Source organism: Sorex araneus, chromosome 4 (assembly GCF_027595985.1).
Source record: "Sorex araneus isolate mSorAra2 chromosome 4, mSorAra2.pri, whole genome shotgun sequence".
Taxonomy (NCBI): Eukaryota; Metazoa; Chordata; class Mammalia; order Eulipotyphla; family Soricidae; genus Sorex; species Sorex araneus.
The window spans coordinates 146,371,922-146,387,146 of NC_073305.1; positions in this window are offsets into that span (position 1 = coordinate 146,371,922).

Here is a 15,225-nt window from a genome sequence, read left to right on the forward strand (position 1 = left end):
TGTATTTTTTGTTATGTGGGTTTTTTCCCCCACTCTTATTCCATACGAAGGCTATACTAGAATGTTTCACTGGTTATTTTATCATAGTACTCACTTATTAAAGCATAAAATGACTGAGCTAATTTGTAGCAATAAACAATATACAATATACTGCAATAACAAACTCTAAATTTTGAGATTTTTACTAGAAATTGCTAACTGTTTACTCAAACACTAATATCCAGAATGCATTGACTTAGGGAAAATTTTCATCATGTCTATTAAGACATGCTTAACCTAGAAAATAATTTGACAAAGAAATCTCTACCTGGAACATTAGCATTCTTTTAACCTTGAAAAAGTGACAAAATGGACAATAATCTAATTCTAAACCATTTATTCTGGAAGTGTTCTAACCCCGTTCACTTTTTATTGTCCAAGCAAATTACATTGACTTTAACAGACCATTGTATTACAATCCAAATGAATTTTGTAAATCTAACACAGAAATGGAACAGGAATTATTACTTTTTTATATAATTTCTGAGTTATAACATGAATACATAGAGTATTGCTTTATAATTTGTATTTGGTTAGGGCTCCAGTTATGTTCTTTTATTGCTTAATAGGAATATTGCCATTTTCTGCATTTCAAAACTTTGATCTAGACAGTGAAAAGAGAAAGGTTTGGGGAAACATATTCATTACACCTAGTCCTAAAAGTGCCTTAAATCTTATTTGGTTATAATTACAGGCCTAGACATATTACAAAAGTTCTGAAAAAAATGTATTTAGATAAAATCTGTGCACATATTTTGGAATTAGGTAATAATACATAGTTATGCTATTTCATCTACCACGACCAAAATATTGGCACTCTTTGCATTTATGTACAATTATTTCAATTAACACTCAAGAAAATTAGGCAGTACCTAAATCCCAGTAGAAATGTCATCTCACTGATTTGGAGGAAGTATAGAATGAGATGTTTTATGATATGATTTTAATTTCTGCAATTAATGATAAAATCAATGTAATACAAAGTGAATATTATTTCAATGTAATGGATAATTTTCAGGCCTTCCATTTATCAAACTGATTTCACAATATATATATGCCAAGGAAACTGGCTGTTTTCACTGTATCACTGTCATCCCACTGCTCATCAATTTGCTCGAGCAGGCACCAGTAACGTCTCCATTGTGAGACTTGTTGTTACTGTTTTTGGCATATCAAAAACATCACAGGTAGCTTGCCAGGCTTTGTTATGCAGGTCAGATATTCTCAGTAGCTTGCGGGGCTCTCCGAAAGAGACGAACGAATTGAACCCAGGTTGGCCATATGCAAGGCAAACAGCCTACCCATTGTGCTGTCGCTCGCTCCAAGTATATAAAACATGATTGTACTTTATCAACTCATTTTAATTCATATACTTAGATTTTGTTATATTAAACATTATTTAAGTATTAAGATTTATATCATTAAATATGCACATACCTGCATTTTATCTTATTGAGTATTTAATAAACATTAAAAAATTATTTATAGAACTAAATTATCCAAAATACATATTTAATTATCACTGTCATTGTCATCCCGTTTCTCATCAATTTGCTCAAGTGGGCACCAGTAATGCCTCCATTGTGAGACTTTTGTTACTGTTTTTGGCATATCAAATATGCCACTGGTAGCTTGCCAGGCTCTGCCCTGAGGGCAGGATACTCTCAGTAACTGGCCGAGCTCTCTGAGAGGGGTGGAGGAATCAAACCTGGGTCAGCCCCGAGCAAGGCAAACTCCCTACCTGCTGTGCTATTGCTCCAACCCATATTTAATTATATATAGTTTATTTCAAAATTCATGTTATTTAATCTTCACACAATAAATATAAATGTATTATTAAAGAGGAATTAATGTCATTGAAATTACATAGCAAGAGTGACTACAGTAAACTTTTCCTTGTTTTTATTTCCAAGAACATTTTCAAAATTGTGTGCAGCTAAGAAAATACAGTTTTTTCCTCTTCCTATTTTGCTAGTTTATTTCCATAAAATTTTTGTCTCATCTGTTGGTGACAAATATTCCACAATCAATATTGACAAACCTTTACGTTAGTGTTTTCATTATCATAGACAGTTTACAGAGAGTGCAGTGTTGCCCATTTAAAACAATTTAAAACACAAATAGTCACAAACAAATTTAGACATAATAAGAGGTTATCAAAACCTTCCTTTTCAAGCTTGCCTATCAAAGAACTGTATTTCTGCAAAATATAAAATGGCAAAAATTTTAGCTAAATCTTTTGTGCTGCTGTACACATTTATTCTGAAAACAAATTGCAAAATGATTACATTAGGGAAACTTTTTCATAATTAACAAGACATAACAGAGCTATTGTGCATAATAAGTATTTTTGTTTCATTGTTTTTCAGTCCAATTTTCATCAATGTGTGGAATTATTTTGAAAATTAAATTTTAATAAAGGTTTACATGTACCTGAGAAGAAAGAATGAAAGTTGTCAAGAAACATTTGAATAGTTTTATGACAGGTATTTTTGGAAGCACTTTCATTATGTAAAACACTACAAATACAATAGCTGCTCTGTGGAAGAAAATTCTAGAAAGATTAGGGTAATACAGAATGTCTTACTGGCAAAAAGCACTTTATTTTAGGAGTAATTAAAATATCCACTCTTTGCTGAACTCAAGAGAAGTTTTAAGAAAAGGTGGGAGAAGATGGAATCTTAAAAATATTTACTTATTTTTCTATTTCTTACTCATTTATTGAATATGTGAGTGAATCTGTTCCAATGAATATATTGCTTTGCTTTCAGGTGAAGTAGAATCACTACTGACAACTGTGAGTCAAAATTGCTGACTGTTTTGTCTATATTTTCTGTGATGGACCTTGTTGAATAGGGTCAACTATCAAGTACCTAAAATCAATATAAATTTGAAAGATATATTAACATACACTGAGGACTTAATTCTCCAGTAGGTATAATATTAGTGAAGACTGAAGCTAAAGAGACTATAGTTTGTGAATAATTTTGTTATTACATTAAGGATTAGATAATTTAAAACAATTCAAAATGAAATGATTCTCACTAAAAATGCAGTAAAAGAGTAAGCAGTAATCTTGCATACATTTAGAAAGACAGTAGTTGGTTTCACAATAGCGGAAATGGAGGGATATGGAGGCTTTATTACAAAACAGTAGTAATATAAATACAGGAAAAATTAAAGTGATTGTATCTATATATTATAGATGGAAAACTTAATTAACATTTGTAATCAAATGAGCATGAGATGAATAAGAGACAATCAAACTTTAATCCAGGGGTCCATTAACATTTTAAGTGAAAAGCTTACAGTCTGTTTAAAACAAGTGAGTGAATTATGATGACATTATATATTTCCTTTTAGGAGTTTTATGACTTTATAACTTTTTAAATGATTAATATTAAGTTGTATATGCTAGAAAACTAATATAAATTAATACATGTTTTCATATACCTATTCTGGATTCCTGGTTCTGTAATTAAGAGTATTAACTTTTACTTATTACTTTTTTTGAATATTTTTAGTGCCAACCCAAAGATCTTGTATCCCAGGAAATTTAGTAAACAAAACCTAGAACAGTTGAGGATTTCAAAGATAGTTATACTAAATAGACAGGTTAATATTTTCAGTTGTGCTCAATGTTTTAAATACGTTTCTAAATTTAGACAATTAGAAGCAATCGTTTAAGTACCTCTGAGATTGTTACCACTCTGAATTCTGAGTATGACTTGTTCAAGGATACACTATGCAAAGTGAGATCACAAAATAAGACACTTTTGAATTACTAAATAAAGGGAGAAATAGTCTCATTTTAGAAATGAATTGAAACAGGGGCTGGAGATAGTACAGCGGGTAGGGCGTTTGCCTTGCACGCGGCCAACCGGGGTTCTATTCCCAGCATCCCATATGGTCCCCCGAGCACACCGCCAGGAATAATTCCTGAGTGCAGAGCCAGGAGTAACCCCTGTGCATTGCTTGGTGTGACCCCCCCCCAAAAATAAAAAAAAAACAAAAAAAGAATTAAAAAAAAAAGAAATGAATTGAAATAATACAAACTGTTGCCTTGAGGTAGTCCACCTAAGTGCCACTATGGCACTCCTCTAAGTTTTACCTTAGGACATTACCAAGATACTTAGGTCTTGGAACACTATAGGTTGTTCCAAATAATATATGCAATTGGAATCTCAATAATATATAAATTTATCTGAAAAGCATATAGACCCTTGGGTGGATAGAGAGGTTTTACTTATAACCATTACAATATAACTTGTTAAAACAAATCTAAATTACAATAATAGTAGAATAATTCAGATTGCAGAAAGAGTTTATGAACTACCAAAATAAAGTTCCCAATACCAAAGGTAGAGCTTCAGTATTTAAAATTAGGAATTTCTCTTGCAGCATCAGATTTGTTGTGGAGGCCCTTTCTTCTGGCAGACACCAGTTGCCACAAATTCAGTTGCAGTTGCCAACTTTATATTTGGACTTCATTAGCATGAGTCCAAAACATCTCATTAATTTATTTCAATTGCTATACTTATGATACTGCTTCAGAAGAATTTTATCTGAGAAATGTGTTATTTTTTAAAGACAATTAGGATTTTATCTGCCTTGATGAAAAGAGTCTATCTGTAACTTGAAGATCCAGTTCTATGGGTTCTCACAGAGATGGATGAGAATGAGCTTTACTGACAGCAAATTAGCAGGTTGGAAGATAAGGAAGTCTTGTTCTCTGAGTAACTGGGGCTTGTCTGTATGGTCATAAGATGTGGTTTTGATAGCAAAGAAAACAGAAAAGCACATTATTAATGAAGGTGAGTTTTAGATGGTGGACACCAGAGAAATAAATATCCTCATGAGGCTAAATTTTGATATAATTTCAAATAAAGATTTCTGTTTAAGAATTCTGTCATCTAATCCTTTAGGACTAATGAAGAACAGAATTATCACTATGTTCAACCAGCCCTGCCTTGACAAATTGGTTTGTAATAATGAATTCAGCTTTTAAATTTTTTTTCAATTTAATGCTTTTAAAGTCATGCTCATCAGGTATTCACTTTAACTTGGAGTTGTCAGCAAAGTAACTTTCTTTCAATTAAACTCACTTATTGATCAGTCAAAATCATTATAAAGATCATGAGCTATAGTAGTTGTCATACAATGGTTCTACTTGCTTTTTGGAGCCTATCTTCCTTATTCAAATAGAGATAATTCTACATTATATGTATTTTCTCTGAGCTTCACATGACGCTAAGCTCTATCTAACATAGTGAGTTGCCTTTAAAATGCACACTATTGACTGACGTTCTCTCTCACTTTCTCTCTCTCACTCTCTCTTTCACTCTCTCTCTCATGTACTTTGAACATTAAATAATATATCTGTCCCAATGTCCATGTGCCAATGATTAGTTTATGAGCTAAACACTAAGAACAAGGCTTTCAAAATTTAGCTGAGAGGATGTTTTTGTTGCACTAACTTTTGGTTGATATTAGAAAAACTTTATGAACAAAAATATAATTTCTTGAAATTTGAAATAATGATTTTTATCACTTTGTATAATTTGAAATATGTTTTTAGTGCTCATAAATAATTTAAGGAAATGGTGACTGTTTTCCACTTACATACCCTTAGGCTTGCTGAATACTATTTCCTAAACTTCTACAATCATTCCTCTGAAGAGGGAATTTTACTCCTATAGGACTGGAAAGAAGATTCTATGAAGTATTAAAGGCAATTGGAAGACTAAGAAAGATGAAAAGTCACACAGTCAAATATTCAATACGGAAGCTCAAGCACTTATTACTGTGATTGATAAACTGTCACTTTGGAAATTGAGTTGAAGGTAATTGCTTCCATTTATTCAAGATAGAACCCAAATTTAAATAAGTCAAATTTAGCCAATTTTAAGTTATCAGTAAAAGAACCTAAAAAATATATATGAAATATTTTGCCTGTAAAAGCATCAGAATTTCACTACTGCACACTGGGTGATGAAAAGCATTTACATCTACCTACAAAAAATGTTTTAATGACATAATGTATTCTTCTATAACCTATAACATTTTATGTAAAAATTCCAGAGATACTCCCAGGTGTGATGTTTAAAGACAGTTTCAACACCTATTATAGAACTTCACAATGTAATATAACCTATGGTGCTTCTCTTCTAAATTACATAAAGGCATTTAAAATTTGTTTATACTGCCTGTAAAAAGAGGAGTCTTCCCATATGCTACCATGTCAATGTGCATTTTTGCAGTGATGTTTTTATGACACAAAAATCACAGTAAGTGTTTGGCTAACATCTTAAGTAAGTATCCATAACAGAGCTATTAAGCATAACAAAAACTTTATGAATAAATAGAATATTTTATAAGACTCTGTCATAAGTCATTGGTATTATCAAGCATGCATATTATTAAGATCCCCTAAGGCTGTATTATAGAAATAATATTGCTGAAGCAAGGCCTGTGAGACCACTTAGTGTCACATTATTATACATTTCAACAAAGGAATAAATTGATTTTTTTTGTAGATCAGACATAACAAGAAATTATTTATTAGAATGCATTCTATAAGCTATAAAAATGACAGAATATTAGAGCAAATTGTCTAGATTCATGGTATGTTCATTTTATATTTTTAATTAGCTATAAAATGAATAAAAAAGCAAATTACCAAAAGATTCAAACAATAACATAAAAACTTTACATGGTAATTAAAATGCTTCATGATTTTATTCATAGAAATAATATGACTATGCCTATGGAGAAGTCCTTTTATAAAAAGTATGTTGAGTTAATTTTCAAGCTTATATTTTAAAGTAAAGAAATACAGAGTATCCAAAGAGTTGGAGTGAGTGTGCACTTGTCTAGTGCCCTAGGTTTGATTCATGGCACCACATGGACTACTAGCCCTGCAGTAAGCTTGGTGTCCCCCATACCCCAGCATGCTGGAGAAGCCTAAAGAATTAAATTTCTAAAAAATAATAATAAATACACAACATAAAAAGCCACTTTTTGGATAAAAATTGCAAAGAATTCTCAAAATTCTTCATTAATCTAGAGGATGCTTTGAGTTTTAGTATACTTGGGGAAATACTTCTGGGGAAAGTAAATTATCACATAGGTGATACTTGTGTTTGACAGATGTAATTATAAATATGTCGGGGGAGAAGTGCAGAAGTTTCCTCTTAGCTGCACTACAGTGAAGAGTGACCAAAGTCATCAACTTTAGAGTTTCTATTCTGGTGTAAAAGTAGGAGACAATAGATATATCAAACCACTTTTTGCCCCAACGTTAAATAAGCTAAAGTAAGCACTGCCAGGAGTAACCCCTGAGCATTGCTGAGAGTGACCGAAAAAAAAAAAAAGTGAATGGCACCACCATCAGACTACTATTAAGATGGTCCACCTCACTTCACCATCTAGAATGTAGCTTGACTTTAAAAGAAGTAGTCATCCTTTATTGTCTGTCTCTCATCTACCTTAGTTAGCAAATCATAACTGCACCAACATAACCTGTTGTCTATTTCTCTCAAGTTCTCTTGCTGAAATCCCAGTACAGACTTTTCCATGTGTCCCTGAGAAACACAATAGTAGGTTTATCTTTCTTTTTCTGCTTTTATCTTTTGAAAGCATTCTCCAGATATCAGCTAAAAATGGTATTTTTAAAGAATATATCAGGGACAGTAGAAATAGTAGAGTGGGCAAGGTGCTTTCCTTGCACATGGCTAACCTGGGTTCTATCTCGGGCACCACATACAGTCCTCTGAGTCCCTCCAGGATTGATACCTGAGCTCAGAACCAGGAGTAAACCCTGAGCACCTGTGGATATGCCCCCAAACTAACTCATACCTCCACCCCACACACACACATGAAAGATCAAACCATGTACTTCCTTGCAAAATCAAATCAAATATTAAAGTATTTTGAGTTATAAAAGTATCTGTTGCCCTTTATGTATGTTCAGATGCCTTAGCAGAGTCTAAAAGGTCTAATGCTTGGCATCTCCAAAATTTGCCAGATGTATTCCTACTTTCCAGGCTATAGTGATAGCACAGTGGCTAGGACATTTGGCTTGCATGAAGCAGACCCGGATTTGATTCCTCTGCCCCTCTCAGAGAGCCCAGCAAGCTACGGAGAGTATCACACTGACCCGGCAGAGCCTGGTGAGCTATCCATGGCGTATTCGATATGCCAAAAACAGTAACAGCAAGTCTCACAAGGGAGACGTTACTGGTGCCCGCTTGAGCAAATTGATGAACAACAGGATGACAGTGACAGTGAGACAGTGCTAAATTCTTAAAGGTGAAAAAAGCTTTGTTTATTAATTGTTCAGCAATTCCCCTTACCTTCCTACAAATGTACTTTTCAATATTTTTTGTCTGGAGTTTTCCACTTGCTATGGCAGTATATTAACTTTCCAAAGCTCTCCTACTTGGAAGTTCAACCCATGAAAGCATACCGTTTAATGTACGTTTTATACTTTAAAATGTGTAAAGTTATATTTACAGAAACTCTTTTCACATAGATTCTTTATAGTTGTGCAAGCATAAAATATCTGAAAATGGCTTATTTTTCTAGATATTCTGCACTTAATGACTACTTTGGCCAAACTCTTAGTCTTATTTAAAGTTGTGCTGGTGATAAAATTTGTACTCTGAGAGTACAAGGAAATTCTCTAGAATCTTTACACATAAAGGTGTATATTTGGAATGGATTAAAATACACATTTACGTCTATGTGTATGTATAAATTAAACCATTTAACGAATTATTTATGTGTGGAATATCAGGTTTCACTTAAGTGAGAGAAGGAATCCGGAGTTCTGACCTCTGTCAACAATAGAGAATCAGGGACGCTTTCTCATTTGCCAAAGCATCAGAAATAAGATGGGCTGAACACGTAATGTGATTTGGAGGGGATTGCTGGACTAGAGCTGTTATTGACTGGATTCCATGGGATGTCACAAGAATGCGTGGCTTCCCACCTACAAGATGGTCAGACTTCTTCATCAAGACCCTGAACAAACGGTTTGAGGCTTTTCCTGTTCCTGGAGCGAGCAGATGCCATTGGGCTACACTAGCACGTGACAGGGATGAATGGAGACATTATTGGCGCTCAAGCAAATCAATCAGCAATGTGATGAAAAGTGATTCAAGTGAAAGAATTATTTACTGAGCTCCTTCCACCAGGTTTGCGGAACTCCCTGCTGGTGAACCCATTCCCCCGCATGCCCCAACCAGGGACAGGATAGCAGCACTTCCCAGCATTCCTCAGGACCTACAGTGGAGCGGGGGCGTGGCCTTCGTGACAGGGGGCATAGCCTCTGTGGCAGGGGGTGTGGCCTTCTCCCCTTTCCCAGTATCCTGGACTCACATCTCATTCTCCATTACCTAATTAGGTGGAGAACATTCTGGCTATCTCAAACACATTAGGGCAATAGTCTAGTAGCCTATTCTAATCTCGCCAAAATACCAATGAGCACAAGAAACTGCACAAGCCTAACACAAAAGAACAAATCCTCTGAAGCTTCACTAGTGGCTTCACATAAGTCATCCAGAGGAGCACATAAGAGGAAGGTAGTATTCTAGAAGAGGAAAAAGGTGACCACCGTCAACCATCCTCATCCAGAATCTTTTTTCCGCAACAAGAGGGGAATACGGATAGTGAACTGTAAGGTCCCACCTCCATACTAGCACAGCAACAGGAAGGAATAGTGAAAATCCCCACCCTGAGGAGAGAATGAAGAAAAGAGTCCAGACGCCTCAACAAGGGTTACCCACAAATATGATCTCTCCAATAAAGAATTCAGAGATGAAATGTTGAAGATGTTCAATGAACTCAAAGAAACAGTGGAACAGGCATCCAGTAAATTAAAGGAGGACATGAAACAAACAGTACAATGGACAAACAAGAAAATACAAAATACAAAAAAGAAAGTTACAAACAGAAGAGTCACTAATAAAGGATTTGGTAAATGAAATTAAAAAGACTCAGGGGGTGCCCTCAACAGTAGAATAAATACAACCAAAGAAAATCAGTGAGCTTGAAGATGAGCTGCAGAAAGCTTACAGGGAATAACAAAAAATGATGAAAGTCCTCAAAATAGCTCTAGGGTGAATCAGAGACCTAAGGGATGAATCCAAGAAGAACAACACAAGAATCAATGGAGTACCAGAAGGAGAGGGAGACTGTTGGATACGGAGCGGGACATGACAGACTCCATAATGGACTCCATTTTCCTAGCCCCTGCTCCATACCCCTTTTAGCATCCCCCCTCCAAATCCCGCACATTGTTTTTCCTAAAACTTTCTTGCTCTTAGCAGTTTGACTTCCTCAGGATTTTGCTCCTTTCTTTCCCCAGCCATCTGCAAAAGAAGTACATCTCGGCTGATAACTCGGCCTTGGTTCTCAGAATTCTGCTTTTCCCCCTTGACCCTCTGCTGGGGAAGAATGTCTGGGCTAAAAACTTGACCTTGGCCAATAACTCTAAAACTGCCATCCGTTATCTATAGAAACCACGCGGATGGGAGCAGGGTAGAGGGGAACAACCGCCAGAATGGCCTAAGAAACAGGATAAGACAAACTATCTGTAACTGTTCATTGTGTTATATGAAATCATGCTGAAACTCCCATTTTTACTTATGTCTCTTTTTGAATCTGTAAGCATGGGTTATGACGCACACAATGATGATAAGATCTGAAGCGTTACCCTTGCTCAGAGTCTTGCTTTGGCCTGCGTGCCTGAGAGCTTGACCCCAGCTAGCTGGCTTGAATAAACTCCGCTTGTATTTTGCAATACTGGTCAATTCTGTGGGACTCGAAGAAGGAAATTATCGACCACAGACTCTAAACAAGGCAACCCAGATGAAAAAGCTACAGTTAAAGATATTATTGCTGAGAAGTTCCCGGAAATGGAGAATGCAGGCATTCAGATCCAAGGAGCCCAAAGAGTGTCAGCCTAAAGAGACCCTAATAAAAAGACTCGAAGACTTATTACTATCAGAATGATCGATGCCATGGATGGAGACACAATTCTGCAAGTAGCAAGCTCAAAGAAGGAAATCACATACAATGGAGCACCCCTCAGATTCACAGCCGACTTATTAGAGGAAACCTTTCAAGCCCAAAGACAATGGTGGAATATAGTGAAAACACTGAATGAAATGAACAACTCACCAAGAATAGTTTATTTGGCTAAACTCTCAATCAAACTTGAAGGAATGATATAATATTTTATGGACAAATAACAACTCAGGAACTTCATAGACTCAAATCCAAACTTAAAAGAAGGACTAAAGGAGCTACTGTAAGACAAGAAAAACCCCAACAAGCACAAAAAAAGTTCTACAGAAAGATGGCACAAAACTATGACAATAATATCCATATCAATGGTCTAAATGCACCAAATTAGAGACACAGATTGGCAAAATGGATTAAAAAACTGAATCCAACATTCTGCTGCCTACAAGAAACATCTGAACAGAGCAAACACAGACTCAAAATAAAAGGATGGAAAACAATCCTACAAGCAAACAATTTCCTCAAAAATGCCGGAGTGACCGTACTAATATAAAACAATATAGATTTCAGATTGAAAAAGATTGGAAGGAATAGCGAAGGCCTTTTTTTTAATAATCAAGGGATTTTTACAGCAGGAAGAAATAACACTCCTAAACATATACACAGAGAGCAGAGAGTCTCTTGCACGCATGTTTGGCTGTCTTCTCCGGGGACCCTCAGAGGGGATGGGCTCCAGTTTCCCTCCCCACCCTGAGCAGAGCTCCCGGCAGCACAAGACCACCAGAACCTAGCTACTGCCATGCTTGAGACCCCTCTCCACATGTTTGGATGGGCCTCACGCATGAAGGTACCGGCAGAGGAACCAGGTGTGTGTTATCCCATCAACGGCCAACATCCAGAGACTTAAAAGCAAGCTCCCAGAAGCGCGCAGCCACTTTGCAGCTGTGCAATATCTTGTAGCCTACTTCTCCCTCTGGGAGGAACTGGCAAGCTTCTGAGAGTTTCCTGCCCACATGTGACAGCCTTGCAACCTTCCCATAGTGTATTCATATGCTAAGTCCAGTAACAAGCTGGATCCCATTCCCCTGACCCTGAAAGAGCCTCCAGTGCGACATCATTGGGGGGCCAAGTCGAGGGAGACTTCTAAGATCTCAGGGAAAAGACAAATGGAGTGGTTACTGAGCCCACTCGAGAAATCAATGATTAATGAGATTTCGTGATCATGATAGTGAAACATATACACGCCCAATGAGGGAGCAACTACATACTTAAAACCACCGCTAATAGATTTTAAGGTGGACACTGGGAGCAACACAATAGCAGTTGGAAACTTCAACACTGACTTATCACCTCTGGACAGATAAAGAAGATTAAAACTTAGCAAGGAAACACTGACTTTGAAGGAAGAAATAGAAGACATAGGGCTAATAGAATTACACAGGGTTGTAAATTGCCCAAAAATACAACAAACATTCTTTTCCTGTGCACATGGAACATTTTCCAAAATAGACCACGTGATGGATCACAAAACATACATCAATAGAATCAGGAAGATAGAAATTGTATCAACTATCTTTTCAGACCACAATACACTGAAGATAGAAGTTAATCACACACAGATGCAGAGAACCAAATAAAACACCTGGAAACTAAACCACTCAATGTTGAACAAAGAGTGGGTCAGGGAGGAAATCAAGAAAGAAATCAAAGATACCTGGAACTACACGAAAATGAAGTCACGAGCTACCAGAACCTGTGGAAGGCAGCTAAAGCTGTATTAAGGGGAAAATTAATAGTTTTATAGTTCAAGCATTTCTCAGGAAGGGAAAAAGGGCCCTCATAAATAACTTGACTTCCTCGCTCATGATCTTAGAAAAGGACTAACAAAGGGAGTCTGAACCAGGCAGAAGGAAAGAAATAATAAGACTTAGAGCAGAAATTAAAGACAGGGACCAAAAAACATTTGAAAGATCAATGAGACCAAGAGCTAGTTCTTTGAGAAAATAAATAAGATTGATATACCAGCATTGCAAGACTTACAAAGAAAGAGAGAGAATCTAAAAACCAAATCAGAAATGAAAGGGGGGGCATCACAACAGAAACCAAAGAAATTTAAAAGATCATCAGAGACTACTTTGAAAGACTATGCCACTAAACAAGAGAACCTAAACAAGAAGAAATGGATAAATTCCTGGATTCCTATAATCTTCCACAGCTGAACCAAGAATATTGGAATACCTGAATAGACCTGTTACAAATCAAGGAAATTGAAACAGTAATCAAAAGTCTTCCCTAAAACAAAACCCCAGGTCCAGATAGATTCACTATTGAATTCTTTCAAACATTTAAAAACACCTATTGCCAGTTCTTTTCAAGCTTTTCCAGGAAATTTAAATAACAGAAACTCTCCCAAACAGTTTCTATGAGGCACATACTTCCCTAATATTAAAAGCAAACAGAGATACCACACACACAAAAAAGTAAAATTACAGGCCAATATTCCTGATGAACACAGATGTGAAGATCCTCAACAAAATAGTAGCGAATAGAATCCAACAACTCATCAAAAAGATCATACAACACGACCAACTGGGATTCATCCCACTACCAACTGGGATTCATCCCAGGGATGAAAGGATGGTTTAACATTCAGAAATTAATAAACATAATCCACTATATCAACAAAAGAAGAGATATGATCATATCAATAGATGCAGAGAAATCATATCAATAGATGTCAAATGCAGAGAAAGCATTTGACAAGATCCAGCACCCATGTATGAAAACTCACTAAAATGGGTATTGAAGGAATTGTCCTCTCTATACTCAAAACCATCTACCACAAATCCATGGTGACCATTATCCTCAATGAGGGAAAAACTAAGTCCCATCCTCCTAAGATCATTGACAAGACAAAGAATCCCACTCTCACCACATCTGTTCAATATAGTACTGCAAGTACTTGCAATAGCAGTTAGGCAGGAGAAAGATATCAAGGGCACCCAGACAGGAAAGGAGGAAATCAAGCTCTCACTATTTGCAGATGATCACTGTATGACTTTTATCCTGTTGTTCATCGATTTGCTTGAGCAGGCACCAGTAGCTTCTCCATTAGTCCCAGCCCTGTGATTTTAGCAACCTCTCCTTACTTGTCTTTCCCAATGATCGGAGGCTCTTTCAGGGCCAGGGGTGTTGGGGCTGGACTGAGCTATCAGAGCGAGCCCATGTATACTGTACCATACTATGGACAGGAACATAGGGACCCATGAAAATGGGCAAAAAGGCAGATGAAATAGAGATGGGATCACTAAGAAAATGATGGCTGGAGGAACCAGTTGGGTTGGGAGATGCATGCTAAAAGTAGATAATGGACCAAACATGATGACCTCTCAGTGTCTGTGTTGCAAGCTATAATGCCCAGAAGTAGAGAGAGAATACGGGGAATATTGTCTGCCATAGAGGCAGGGAGAGGGTGGGAACGGCGGGGGGGTATACTCGGGATATTGGTGGTATGGATGGGTGTTTGATTATTGTGAGATTGTAACCTAAACATGAAAACTTGTTACTATCTCATGGTGATTCAATAAAATTAAAAAATAGAAAGAAAGAAATTGGGCGAGACTTCTCATGTGTCCTGACTGGTTTGGATGAAGCTGAATATTTTCCCCCTTCAAGCTGCCTTCAGAAAATAATTCCAGTATCTTGTAAGGGGCAGTGTTCCTTTTCTCACAGAAGCATGGCTGGTCTTTGACATGCAGATCTCAGGTGTTAGTCAGGTCTGATCTTTGATAGTGTAAATTTCAGGCTTTGGCCCAGCCTAGTCTTGGATGTAGATGTAAACCTAGGGATGTAGATTTCAGATGCCAGCCCAGTTTGTATTTAAGTGTAGATTTTAGGTAGCAGCCCAGCCTTGCCTTTGGGATGTAAATCCAAGAGCCTATAGCCCAAGAAAGGTTTCTATTTTGGCTTTGTATCTTTTTCTCCCTCAGGCTACAAGCCAGCAGGTACAAAGAAACAATGCATATTCTATTGCCTCAATGTTCTTTCTGTAACTTCTTTGATGCCTTTGGTGACTTCACTGTATTGCATTGCACCTTTAGAGGAATCATGATCAATAAAAGGAGATCAAGGGTCTCTTCACCTTTGTCTCAGAGTCAG